The sequence below is a fragment of the Lacerta agilis genome, chromosome 7 (genome assembly GCF_009819535.1).
Source record: "Lacerta agilis isolate rLacAgi1 chromosome 7, rLacAgi1.pri, whole genome shotgun sequence".
Classification (NCBI taxonomy): Eukaryota; Metazoa; Chordata; class Lepidosauria; order Squamata; family Lacertidae; genus Lacerta; species Lacerta agilis.
The window spans coordinates 65,111,446-65,124,811 of NC_046318.1; the positions used below are offsets into that span (position 1 = coordinate 65,111,446).

The following is a 13,366-nucleotide window of genomic DNA, read 5'->3' on the forward strand; positions in this document are numbered from 1 at the left end:
TTCAATGTTAATTGTTTTAGCTACACCAGATTGACTAGGCAATAAATGGTTCCCCCAATTTTCTTCTTCAGCAGAGCAAGAAATTAGACAAGTTGAAGCAAGATAATAATCAGCAGGGGAAATTATTGTTTTCAGAAAAGATGCCTGGAACCCAGAGAATTAAATCTCCGTGACAGCCTAGACGTGAATATTAATTGAATCTCAAATAATTCATTTTTTTTTCAATTTACGCCTGACAAACAACAATCACATGGTGTCGGCTTCAAATCATTTGTTTGATTCCTTCTCTCCCGTTTGCTTTTTCATATGGCTGTAGGGCGGAGGTGGAAAGACCTTAGGTTTTTGCACTTCGTTTTTTTACTGGATCATTGCAGGCCATCAGCTACAGTGAAATGCAAAATAGTGTTTCGGTGTGTGTGGGTGTACGTGCGAGGGATCAAGTCCTCCTGAATATACCAGCCTAGATTGTAAGATCTTCCTTGGAGGCCCTTCTACAGGTTCCCCTGCCTAACTGGTGAGGCAGCTTGGCCTTAGAGTGAGGGCCTTCTTCAGTTGTGGTGTCCTAATTATGAAATACCCTCCCACTGCAGCTCACTTGGCACCGATACTAAGATTTTTAGGTGCTAAGTGAAGATTACCACAGGCCTTTTAGAACCATACTTCAGCCCTTGGAACAAATTATGTGCAGCCTGGTTTTAGCTCTTGTTTTTGAAATGATCTTAAACAGCTAATGCTGTTCTTAAAAATAAGGGCATTGCATTGATTTTTCTGTTTTGCCTTTGTTGATGTGGTTTGGATTTTGCAAAAGAAAAAGAAAACCCAGAAGAGTACACATGTCGGTTTCATGCAGCAAAAACAATCAAGGAGCCTTGAGGTGCCTTAAGGACAAATGAATGTCATAGTATTTGTACCCTGCTACCATACTTTTGGATTGTCAGTAAGAGACATTGTGCTTCAATAAGACATTAAATATATAAAAATATTATTCGTTCCATCATAAATTTGTTAGTCTTTAAGGGACTGCAAGATTGTTTCTGAATTTTGTATAAACTGTCAGAGGGCATTGTTAATGGGAAGTCAATAAATGTCCAAATAAATAAAATCAATAGGTTGCAAGCCTATGCACACCACTGGGGAGTAGGTCCCATTAAATTAAATAGCACTTACTTTCAACTAGACATGTATTATTGCACTGTTAAGGTTGAACAGCAGCATGCCTCTCAAACACATGGTCATCTTAGGAATTTATTTCCTGAGTTCACTGCCCTTTCACCGAAAAAGCTTCTCCTGGCTTTCACAAGCAACGGGGAAGAAATTTGTTTCAGTTTGTATTTAAAGGCAACCTTGCTTAATTTGCACTTTCTGAAACAACACACAAACCGAAACACAGACATCCTTCGAAATTCACATTTCAATGCAGTTCTCCAGCCAAATATGGTGTTCCAAAAAAGGATTGTGCTATGCTACAATGAGTATGTAAGTGCATATGTTAGTGAAAACAACATAGAAAAATGCATTACATTAGGCAAAAAATGTGTATGTGTACACTAGGAAAAATTGCACACAAAAAACCACATGAATTTTCACGAGAACTTTTTTTTTTTTTTTAAGATCACAAACTTATGTGGTGAACTTAAGATTGGAACAATGAGAAACTGAAAATTATATATTTGCCCATTCCTAGTCCTCACACACACATCCCCACACATTTTTCATTTCACCAAACTAATTTGGAGAGGCGGGTTGCTGCTACTGTCAAGCAAATTTGAATCAGAAAGCCTTGCTGCTCTACCATTCTACATTTGGTCCAGCCCTGCTGCAGAGCAGGTGACCAGCCCCTCTGCCAAGCCTAATCAATGGCAAAGCAAACATTTCCACTTCTCTGAGCTTGCCTTCTTAGCACCGACCTGTCTTACGGTGGATGGTGTTGTCTTTTTTGTGGGCTTGTGTTATCTGTTTGTGGCAAAAGATCTGAGCCAGGGTGACAGCAGTGAACCTACATGACACGACGCATCTGCTATAGGCCTACATGTAATATCCAACAACAAGGGACCGAGGGGGCGCCACCTCATGTCATTTCTCCTCGTTCAGCTGCTCTCAAGGAAACAAGAGTTCGCTTTAACAACACTGTCAGAACAGCAGTCAGTGGCAACAATTAGCTGTCAGCTGAATAGTTCTTTTCAGCACTGCCTGCAGAGAGATGCAGGCAACTGCTATCACACTTTCAAATTAGTTGCAGGGTCGGGGGGTTGGGGCAGAGGCCAACAAGAGCATATACAGTAGCTCTGCAGTAGCTGTGATCCTCCAGAGTGTTTCCTCCTCTGGAGTGGAGATCTTCTAGAACAGATCTGCACAAGATGTGATCCACCCAGACAAATTCGGTCTTTCAGCCATTCCTGACGGTCCATTTAAGGTTCAATAGCAGGCATCTTCTTTCCATTGCACCTCTACTATGAAATGCCCTTCCTTCTGCCATACGTGCAACAGCAGCCATCAGTTCAGTGCTGTCAAGTATCCCGTTTTCCCCGGGATTCTCCCTTATTTTAAGCAGTTTCCCGCTGCTCTCCCTTATTTTTTATTTCCCTTAAATTTCCCGTTTTTAATGGAAGCAGCTCCTCCCCTGCTGGCCAGGGACTGGGTGGGAAGACCTCGCCTACTTGGAGAGAAAAGCCTCAGCCCTCAAAGCAAGTGGGAGCCGTTTCCTGTGCTTACAGGGGGGTGTATTCCTCCCCCTGCATCAGCCCCTATCCGTTGCCGCCGAGCCCCTCAGCCGGCCAATATGGTTAGCTGGTGGGCGGAGCCTGGTTGCCTTTGAGCAGCTGCTGCTTCCTGTCCTGTTTTGATGGGATCAGACAAGAAGACGATGGGGCTCCATTGTGCGGAGCACATGGCTGCCCTCCTCTTTGCTGGCTGCCCTCCTCTTTGCTCCGCTCCGAGCCCGAGCCTGCTTGGAGTTTACATTGCTGCTCCGCCCACTTTTGCTTCTGGCTCCGCCCATCACTGACATGTGACTGTCCCCGGGATAGGTGAGACTGCTGATCCCTTCTTTTCAAATCCGAAACTTGACAGCTATGCATCAGTTGCTTCAGATACTCTGTGTGTGGGGGTGGGTGGGTGGGTGTGTATTTGCCCAGGCTTTTCAGACTCAAAATAGCAGACTCAGGCTGAAGTCACATGACAGTTTATTATGTTTCCACAACTTTCCCCTAACTGTTACGTTCCACATTATGTTTGAGCTTTCATGCAATCTAAAAACCGCTTCTGGAATTATAGTGGAATGCTGTGCAATTTGACTGCTCTTTTCCATGTTATTTGCTTCGAGGGGGAAATCCATTTGCAAATAATGTGTTGCATTCCACAATAGTTCCACGATATGCCTCTGTAGTTCCAGAGCTGGCTTTTACATTGTTTGAAAGTTCATTTGTAATGCGGAAATTAATAGCTAGGGAAATGTAATGAAAATGGAATAAACTGCCATGTTGTCATATAATATAACTGTAGAATTGTAAGGGAACCCAAGAGTCATCTAGTCCAATTGTCTTCAGTTGTCTTCAATGCAGGAATCACAACTAAACAATCCCTGACCTGACCCTATGCATGCTTCCTAGGGAATAATTGCCCCCGAAATCAATGGGATGTTTTCTGAGTAAGGAGGGGCGCTATCTTGCTCTCAGGATTGTGGGTGCCCACTACCGCAACATGGGCTGTGATGTCTCTCTCACACACATGCCTACAAGTAGTGTGTGTGATGTCACACACATGCCTACAAGTAGTGTGTGTGTGATGTCACACACACTAAGTGCAGCCATGTGTGTGTGACATCACACGTCCGCATTGTGGCGGCCAGTGGCGGCAGCAGGTCCTCTTTCTCCTCCTCTAGGCACCCTTTTCTGTGGGGAGGGGCTCAGGCTCAGAGGCAGAGAGACCCCGTGTCTATGTCTGAGTTCCACCCCCACCCCCCATAAAGGGTGCCTTGCTTGCTGGCTGCGGAGGCTGGAGATGAACTGCTTCTCTCTCGGAGGCAGCACCGCTGCTGCCTGTCGCTTTTCTCATTGGCTTTGTGGGTTCCCAGCCCCCGCAATTATATTATTGTGGGTGCCCAAGCACCCATGGCCCCCTGGAGTTGGCTCCTATGTGAGTAAGCCTGCCCCAGGCTGTGAGCCCAACAATGATTCATATCATGTTCAGCTGTGTTTAAACCTACTAGGGTGGATTACGGTACATCTTCTTTTCCAAGTTAGGTTGCCAACTGGCCAGGAAGAACAACAACACCAAAGCAGCCCTGGGTTACTATTCTGCCTTTTAACAGACTTGATGGGCAGAGGAGGAGACACATTTGGGTGTTTTCCATAGCATGAAACCAAACATCCATCACCCTGCTAATTGCTGCAGATCAAGCAGCTGTTAAGGGGCAGCTACAGGAACCTGGTCAGGAGCACTCAACCCTCTTCAAAATTGATCGGAAGAATAGATTGGGTCTGTTGAAATAAATGTCCCGTCTCAAATGCAGGCGAAGGGACTGCAGAAAGACACAGCGATGCAGCGAGACCCCAAAGCCTCTGCCGTCACCCCCAAACAGTTTGCTCCAAATTTATACCGCTTTTTCATTCGTAAGTATTGCAGGCTGCATGTTGCGTGGCGCTACTAAGCCTGCTTTCATTCAGTTCAGCGGCAGAATGCTCTCTGACCATTAAAACGATGCCACGCTGTGTCAGGCAGGCTCTTGGGGGAGATAATACTGCGCTGCTCAAAAGCAGCATGCAGCGAAAGGAAGCGAAGAAGACAATTATATCAAAAAGCTGGGGGACCCCTCTGGTTCACAAAGCCCATCTAAAATGAGAGTGAGAGAAAGAGATAAATATTTTACTCCTAGGTTGTGAATTGCCTAATGCAGAAGAAGAAGCATTTCTGTGAAACAGATAATTGGAAAGTTACTTCATGGCAAATGGAGCATTTCAGACTGAGCTCCTGTAGCAAAGGGAATAATTTGCTTGCCTGTCGCCAGCTAGCTAACAAGCTCACTGTGTTAGGGGCATGGCCCAGCAGTAGAACAAACCCCCTGCGTGCACAAGGCTCAAAGTTCAAACTCTCCCATCATCTCTAGTCTTAAAAGGATCCCAAGTAGCAAGTGCGAAAGACCCCTGCCTGATACCGCAGGAAGCCCCACTTAGCCAGAGAGCACCAGACTGTGCCATCTTGATGGCATGACCCAATTTCTTCTACTTTGGTGATCACTCGTAGCCGAGTAAGATTGTCTTCCATAAACATGGTTTTAAACAATGAGTCCATAAGTGACTGTGGAGGCCAATTCTGGATCCACACGTCCTTCCACAGTGGGCACATTGATCACGGTGTAGATTTGCCAAGCGTGCCTTCCTCTTAGCACATTTCTCCCTTGCGTCCTGAGTTCGAGTGTCTTCAAAGCCCATGACACCTTTGGTAAAGTCTGTTCTCCTGTTGGAGTGCTCACAGGCCAGTGTTTCACAGTCGTCAGTGTTTATACTACATTTTTTTTTAGATTTGCCATGAGACAGTCTTTAAACCTCTTTTGTTGACCACCAGCATTACACTTTCCATTTTAAAGTTCAGAATGGAGTAGTTGCTTTGGAAGACGATCATCAGGTATCCGCACAACATGACCAGTCCAACGAAGTTGATGTTGAAGAATCATTGCTTCAACCTCGTTTATTTATTTTTTCTGTAGACCACTTGAAAATTGGTGGCTTCTCACTGGACATCTGAATAATAAATTATATTTGGAGTAGTATATTGCCACAGCATGCCTGACAGGACCATCTGAACGTAGGCAGAGGTTCCATTAAACAGTCCTTTGACTGGAGTGCTTGCTAGCCTTGAATTCAAGTGTTTTTATTAGAGGCTAGTTGAAACCTTCCAGTTACCACAAGACCATATGATACTCTTCATCAGTGCTTTTTTCTGGGGGGGGGGGATGCAGGGGGATGCATACCCCTAAACATTTTGTGACTCTAAGTTTGGCCACATTGAGGGGCAGTATTTCAATATGAGTAGGAAAATGAGAGTACCCCTAAACATCATCATCATCATCATTGTCATCATCATCATTATTTTAGAAAAAAAGCACTGCTCTTCATTTTGTTTTTTGTTTCTTATTTTTTTAAAGAAGATGATCCCTTTCAAGAACAGTCTTCATTTATCAGCATTACTGCATTCTGGAACTAGTGCAATCTTAGATAGCCAAGTCAAACAGATGAGGCACAATTAAAAAAAAAAAAACCACAAATGAACTAGAGTAACTTACATGTAGGCTGTTATGGACAAAGGAGGGTCTTCAGCAAACACATCAGAAGCGTTGGCCTCCTGAGCTTGTATTCTACGCTGTAAGGACTTGACAACAGCATAGCTCCACAGCAAAGGAGATCGCTCCTCTACAGAGCACTATATGCACACACTACCACTGATTTCTATACATTCCCCCCATTATACAGGGCTCCCAGCACCATAATAAGGCAAGGAAACCTCATTTTCTGAAATTTACCAAAAATAGCCAAATAGATGATTTTATTTTGTTCCAAAAGGCAATAGAAAATTGTGATTCAGGGATGAAGGGGAGGGGACCTGACTGAATAGGAACATGGATGCCATAATCCTCAAGATGTATCATCATGTACTCAGGATACCCCTCCCAACTGCCAAACCAGGCGTTAACAGCCCCGACAAAGGGACCAGACTAGGTGTTGTCAAGAGGGAAATGAGACCCAGGAAGAACAAATAAAGGTGCCAAGGGATGCCTTCCCGACAAAAGGATATGTAGATATTTTCATTAACATGCTTGAAGTGGGTACTTGAACCATGCATAATTGGCAGGGTCCATGTCTGGACCTCAGATTTCTGCCTGACCCCACACCTTTTCTGTGACATACATATGATATTTTGATGATGCTGTGTGAAATGTATTGTGGGAAATTATGGGAACTCTTAAGAACCCATGTGCCCTTTGTTTTGGGCTTACTCTTCCTTGTTTTGCTTGGGAGTTGGAACCTTGTTGCAACAATAAAAGATCAGGATTTCTAGCTGCTGTTTCCCTTCACATTTGCCTGGCTGGGGTCTCTTGTTTGAACCTGACTGATTCTGAACCAGTACGGCTAGACCCTAGCGAAGTTGGGAAACGGTTTAAGTACCGTACCCCAAGATTTTGTCCTTATCAAGGCCTTTGAGAACTGGAGAGTTCTCAGTCTAAATTAAAGCTGATTATTAAACCATATATTATCCATTCTTAAAAGCTTTCAGGTTTTGTTCTGTGGACATGGGTAGCAAATTCTGGCAGATGGTGTGTGTGTGTGTGTGTGTGTGTGTGTGTGTGTGTGTGTGTGTGTACAGGTAGGTCAGGTGAGCATAGTTTTGGGGCAATGACCTCATAGACCAAATATGTGCCAGCCCTAAATATCCCTGCATACCAGAGGCTCCCCACCTCTCCTATGGCACTTCGTAATATAGCCAAAAAAATAGTGGTAGTAGCAGTAGCATAAACCAGCTTAATTTAGAATCTATAATCAAGTTTAACACCAGATTGTTAAGCTAGAATTGTCTGGCATGTTTCTACATTCTCAAGCTTAGGGTAGAAAAGAGTTTCTGAATGTCCATGTTAATTCAACCCAACATTGCAGTGTTATGCCAGTACGTTTTGTCCCAAGACTAACATCTAGACATCTAAACTGCAAAACATTCTGCTAGAGCTATTAATATTAAATCTTTCAGGAAAAGGTGGGATATTTTGGCAGTGTATGTTTGTTTCCAGGGGACAACCATCCAAAGAGGAAGTCAAGGATCCGGTCTCCAAATACAAACAAGGAAATCTTATAAACTGTTAGGCACAGTATTCTTATTTGAAGAAGAAAGTACCTGGATTGTTTCGTTTTTAACAGCCGCAATTCATTTTTTTAAAAAAGTTTTGTCTTTTTAGAAAACACAATATTTTAAAAATGTTTTCTCAGTTAACAATAGACGAGGATCTGCCCACCTGGCTGTGTGTGTGGAGTATCTTTCGGAATAAGCAAAATCTTTAGGCCATTTTATACAGAAGCAAAGCCAGGTTAGCCACCAAATTACACTTAGGATTGCCACCTGTCCCTAGAAAAACGGGACTGCCAGGTTTTTGGACTAAAGTGTTCCCTGTCCCATTTTCCTATTTTAACTTCAAGCTCAGCCGACCCAAAATGGCAGTTGCATCGCTATTGGTGCAGCTGATGAGGAGCAGAGTCCAGCGTGAGTGACAACAGAGAGAAGGGAAAAGGAGCAACCTCCTCTCTCTCCCTCCTTCCTTCTCTCTTGCTGGTGCTCCTGCTCAGCATGGAGCGGGTCCATTGCCACTTGCCCCCCTCCACCACCCTGACCTGACCTCTGCTCCCTCTCCTCTTCCTCTACACTTGAGTCTCTTCCAAGAGGTTGGAGCTGCCACTCAAGTCGACTGTGGGAGCCAGCCATCTACCCCTGGCCCCTGCCCGTCTACGTGAGTTGAGGGGAAGAGTGGGACCAGGGTGGTGAGGGAGGCAGGAGGCCGAATGTGGGGGAAACCCGCCCCCCACAAATGGGGGAAGATTTGGTGACATGAGTGTGGGGGCCCTCAATCCCCACGCTGAACCTGTCCTTTATTTTGCATGGCTTGTCCTGTATTATGCCTGACCAAAGATGGCAACCCTAGGAACACTGACCAATGAGATGAGGCCATTTGTCACTCTCTAGTGAGTCTACCTGTATAGATACATGTGCTAGCAAAGCCATGTTTGTCACAGTCAAACTTTATGTTGATAGGTGTACACGTCAAAATATATAAAGGATGCGTCTATGGCTGGATGAACGAGACCCATATCTCCTGTGCTCCTCTGACGGGTTGTGCATTAGACGAATCATACCCTAGTCTCATCTTAACAGATAGATATAGGCTTCCTGTTAAGAATTTGGAGGCATTAATAAGCCTATCTCAGTGGAACGGACATCGCCTATGAACAGAGTAATAAAATTCCAAGATATTCAGCGTTGTGTGTGGTCCAACACCGTTTCCATATAGCGTAGCTTACACTTAAAGTTCTGCACAACTTCTTTATGTAGTTTGTTCCATTGCTAACTTTGTCCTAGCAGAAAATATTTTCTAATCTTTAGCCAAGATCAGCACGTCCTGTTTTATATCCCCATTGCTTCTTATTTACCTATTTACAGAGGACAGGATGAACAGCTGCTGCCAATCTTATAAGGAACCGCCTTGTAGGATAACAACAACAACAACAAAATTCCACTTAACTACTGTTGTCTCTAAAAGTTGTACTGATAATACAATACAGAAGAGTTAAAAATCAATTAAATGATAAAATGATAAAATTATATAATTTTATAAATTAAAATTATAAAATTATAAAACTGCTGTAATAATAATAAAACAGTATTCAATAGGTGCTGAGTGTTCAGCAGGGAGGGAGTTTGGCAGATCTCAGCCAGAAGCGAGTTCCACAAAATTGGGTCCACAATACTGAATGTGCAACTCCTCGTGGTTATGAGCCATGCATCCAAGCCATGCGGGGTCAGTGACAGTGACTCCCCCAAAGACCTCAGTGATTGGGCAGGGATAGAAGGGATCAGGCAGCTGGGCATCTTGGAACCCAGTTTTTAAGGACCTTGTACACTAACACAAGAATCTTGAAGCTGATCCGATAGCATGTGGGCAGCCAGTGCAAGCTTTTGAGCACTGGAGGTCTGCATTGTTAATAGTCTGTCCTCCCATCCACAGTCTAGTTTCTTTTGTACCAACCAGAGCCTCCAGCCCAACTCAAAGTGTGATGGACTCGTGTTGGTGGAAACATACTAGGTCGTTGAAACAAGTGAGCCACACCACAGAGCACAGAGGACAATATTTCTTATTGAGGCGGAAGTTAAGATGCAAGAAAATGAAAGCAAAACCACTCCAGCTGGGAAAAGACACAGATTTTGCGTTGGACATAAATAATCTAATTGATCAGTCAGATCTAAGAACATAAGATGTGTCCTGCTGGTTCACACCAATTTAGTCCATCATGCTGTTCCCACGGTGGCCTTTACCTTTCACAAATCTCTCTAATCTCCTTTTAAAGTCATCTAAGATCAGGGGCGTCGCTATGGGGGGGCGATGGGGGCGGGACGCCCCCAGTTCAACCCCTGGGGAGGGTGAAGCGGGCGGCCAGCCCCACCCTCGCCGCGATCAGTGAGCCCAATGTGCGACCGGTGGCTAGCTTTATATCGCCCGGCGGCCGCTGCTCTCTCAGCCTCTCAGCCGGCTCAGCTAGCTTTCCCCTGGGAGGGGGGTTGACACTCTCGGAGCTGGCCCCACCCCCGCGATCAGCAACGCAGCCAGAGCCAGCCCGCGCCTACGGTATTCTTTTGTACAGTATTTTTCTTTTTCTTCCGAGGCTGCTGGGCTGGGGGGGGTGGCCCTGAGAGGAGGCGAGGGGCGGGCTAGCGCGGCGCCACGCTAGTGGCTGGCTGGCCCGTGATGCCTCCTCGCTGGCCCCGCCCCTCGTCCCACGCGCCTGCAGCTTTCTTTTGTATTTTTTCTTTTTCCGAGGCTGCCCACGCTGCGAGGAAGAAAATGAAACCGACCAGGAAAAGTAACTGGGAAGTTGCTGGGGTGCATATGTCCTCACCCCCCCCAACCTCTCTTTCTTTTTGCTCGGGGGTTTGGTTTTTTCTTTTGTAAAACTGCCGTCTGTTTTCTCAACAGAGAAACAGAGAATGGTGCGCCCTCGTGGAGAACCGGGTGGTTTGTGTGTGTGTGTGTGTTTTCGTGTGCATGGAGAGTATCCGATCGGTGTTTGCAAAGAGTGTTCAACTTTGGGGGGGAGAGAAGAGGGACAAAAAAAGCATGAGAAATGCCTTCCAGGCACTCAGCTATGCAAAAGCGAGCGAGAGGTGAGGGAGTCAGGGAAGAGGATCTTTTGTTCGGTAACATTCTGTGCAGCATTGCGAGAGAGATCCAACTTCTTTCCTGCCTTTTCTCTCTGAATGGAGGTTCTTCTGTTGCCTCCCTCCCCCCCCCCACCCCGTCCGGCTTTCTTTAAAGGAAACACACACAAACCTTTTTTTAAAAAAAAGATTTCGAAGGTTTCTCCTCCCAAAGCTGCTGTCTTTACTTTTACATGCTTCTGTTCCCTCTAGATCCCCAAATGGCAACTTTCCCACTTTTCTCTTTTGCAAACTCCTTCCCACAACTGCCTCTCAACCCCCCCCCCCCCACAAAGAAAAAAAACCCCTGGCGATTTAAGAGGTTTCTCTTAAAAAAAAGAAAACAAAACCTGATTTCAGGTGCTTGTAAAACGACAACTTTTGGGGGGAGGGGGTGGATTTGTTTGGAGCAAAGCCGGGGTAACGCGTGCTGGGGGGTGGGGGGGAGAGATCCTTTCTTTCCTGAATTAGAGGTCTCAAACCGGCTCTGCAGCAAGTCTCCTTCCACGATACTTTCTTTTTTCATCACGTTCAGCTTGCCTCCTCCTGCGGTTTGCCTTATTAATCTTATAGCTATCAATTAAACCAGGAGGAAAAGTGCTGCCTTAATCTCTCGCCCCCCTCCCAAAATTTAGGGTATGCATGAGTGACAGTTACTAGTTCCGGAAGATCAACTCCCCCCCCCCAGTTGTGCAGCGTCTTTCTCTCTCCCCTCCCCACCCGTTTCAGCAGCCCCGGCAAAAGACACAAGCAACAACACGGATCATCAAGCAAAGGAGCCAGAAGGCTCAGGTTGTAGCAAACGCTGGCTGTGGAGCGGGGAGGGAGAGGGATTGACAAAACCTTCTGCAGGGCAATGCAGACAACGTATGGCTAAGTTTCAAGTTATAGTTTGCTTACAAAAGATTACAGTTTTTTGTTTTTTTTTAAGTAGAAAGGAAAATAGCTGAATAGGCTATTCTGAAGGGAAATGTGCTGCATTGCCTTTTCTAACAGCCAGAAATCCACACAGTAAGGTGTGTTTCCGACTTGCTGAAATGGATGTGAGCATTTCAGGTTGCCAACGTACTAGCCCAATCCAGTTCAGTAAATGGTCAAAAGCAAACTATGGTTTGATTCTGCACATTACGTTTAGCTACATATGGAGATGCGGGGGGGGGGGTGACAAATTTTTTTTTGCCCCCGGGTACCAATTTACCTAGCTACGCCCCTGTCTAAGATTGGTGGCCATCATTGCATCTTCTGGGAGTGAATGCCTGTAGTTAAGCCATCTGCTTAATAATTGCATTTTGGGACACAAGATTTAGTGCCAAAAAAGAAATAGCACCCAAAGACTCCAACTTCAAAAAGGGAGGCAAGTTTCCAGCTTTCTTACATTACTTTTCTATATTAAAATGCAAAATCTTTACACATCCTTAGTACAAAGAAAGGAAGAGGAGTTGTGTTTAGAACCAGGGAAGAATTTCCTTCCCCCGTAACATCCCTCTGCACTAAATCACTTTTCCATATCACAAACAAAGCACAGGAAGGGAAAAGATCAAACTGTTTCCAATAATTTTTTCTCTGGCTCAGTTTAGATAGTGCACCAAACCATGGTCAAAGAAGCTTAGCCACTTTCAGCTAGCAAGGCAGAATCAGAGACTATGACATAAAGAGGTTAGCAGACTTACTTTTGGGGGGTCACGAGGCCTGAGTTGCATTAACAAACCATGGTGCAATAGAATAACCCATATTTCATCGCTTCTCGGCCTTTTGGCTAAGATCAAGTGTAGTATCTGTTCTTATCAGTTTAATATCGGATATGTCCTCTATTTGAGGACTATATATTAAATGGATTTTTGGAGCTGGGAGATGGAATAGGGGCTTGCTCCGTCCACTCCATGCATCGACCTGGTATTGCAGTACCTCCAGGAACGGTGCACCAAAAAAATAAAATAATAATAACCCATATTTCCCGCTAAGCAGATGTTTTCCCCCAACTGCGATGCATGGCATGATGCACATTCTACCCTTTCGAAGTGGCTTCCCTCTCTGACAAGTCCTTCCTTCTAGAGCTTTTCTGGAGACATGGTTCATGTTCCAGAAGTCTGTAAACACCTTCCAATTAGTGTGACTTTCCATCCTGAAGGGCAGGACCTGGGAAATGTCATAAATATTTCCAGTTCATGGCAGTAAAACCCTCTAGAAATAGGCCAGGGGCATGGAATCTATGGCTCTACAGTTGTTGTTAGGCTGCCATCATTCCTGATCACTGGTTATGACCACTGGGTTGATGGGTGTTGGAATTCAACAACTTCTGAGAAACTTTCAGAGATGTCCCCCCACCCTCACCCCACTAGAAAAAAAGATGTCCACTTTGTAGAATTTACTCAGAATACTCTCCACCATTTTTCTGTTAATATTTTGCAGTGGTTGCTAT

At 45.0% G+C, this 13,366-nt stretch overlaps 1 non-coding gene across 1 annotated transcript; it reads left to right on the plus strand.

The window, feature by feature from the left end:
* Positions 1–12,683: 12,683 nt before the first annotated feature.
* LOC117050511 lies at positions 12,684–12,874 on the plus strand. Its single transcript, XR_004427090.1, has one exon. It is a non-coding gene; the product is annotated as a U2 spliceosomal RNA (small nuclear RNA).
* Positions 12,875–13,366: the final 492 nt, after the last annotated feature.